Source organism: Haliaeetus leucocephalus, unplaced genomic scaffold (assembly GCF_000737465.1).
Source record: "Haliaeetus leucocephalus isolate CR32 unplaced genomic scaffold, Haliaeetus_leucocephalus-4.0 Scaffold228, whole genome shotgun sequence".
In the NCBI taxonomy this organism is placed as follows: domain Eukaryota; kingdom Metazoa; phylum Chordata; class Aves; order Accipitriformes; family Accipitridae; genus Haliaeetus; species Haliaeetus leucocephalus.
Window position 1 is genome coordinate 23,446,972 of NW_010972664.1, and position 800 is coordinate 23,447,771.

The following is an 800-nucleotide window of genomic DNA, read 5'->3' on the forward strand; positions in this document are numbered from 1 at the left end:
CGTGACCGTCGAGCCCTGACCTAGTTTGCCGGGTGCAGTGCTGCCGGCCACAAGGCCTCCCGCTCCTCGCCCACCGCCGCCCCGTGCCGCGTTCGGGTCGGCTCGCCAGAAAGCTTTGCGATCCGCTCGCATCTGCGTTATCGCGCGTCTGCTGCGGAAGATAACTCCGCACCTTGCCCTCCGCTCGCATGAGCCTATTTTACTTCTGAACGCGGCGTCTTCGGGTTTTGCTTTCAGCCCCATCGCTGCTTTTGTGTCCCCGTTCTCCTTAATGTTTATTACGGGCTCGTGGTAGCGTTTCTGGGCCGCTCCGTGGTTTTACTGGACGTGCTCATACTGGACGTGTTCGTAAGTGCGGCTCCGCGCTTGCAACATTTACCTCTTGTTAAAGCCAGCAAAAGCGACCCAATATCTAAGGGAGGAATAGAAAGTGCGAACCCCCAAAGCCGAAATGACAACATGGAAAAGGTTTGCGTGCAGGAAAGAACCAAACCCCCGTAATTTCTCACACCCTGTGAGTGGAGGCTCCACAAGGATACACTTTGGGGATTAAAAGTATCTAGGCGGGCTGGGAAACAGTAACACGTGGGGCAAGGTAACCAGGCGTTTCCTTGGCACTAGGTAGGGCGGGACGCAGCGAAGGCGCCCGCGTCCCTTCAGTCAGATCCCCGCGGAAAACGCGCAGGGATGAGGTTTTAGAGCAGCGGCAAGTTTGGCCACCGCTGCGAGGAAAGGCGGGAAGGGTTCTGTTTTCCCAGCGAGAAACCCGCCGCTGCAGGCGCTCCCCCCCACCCCCCCCC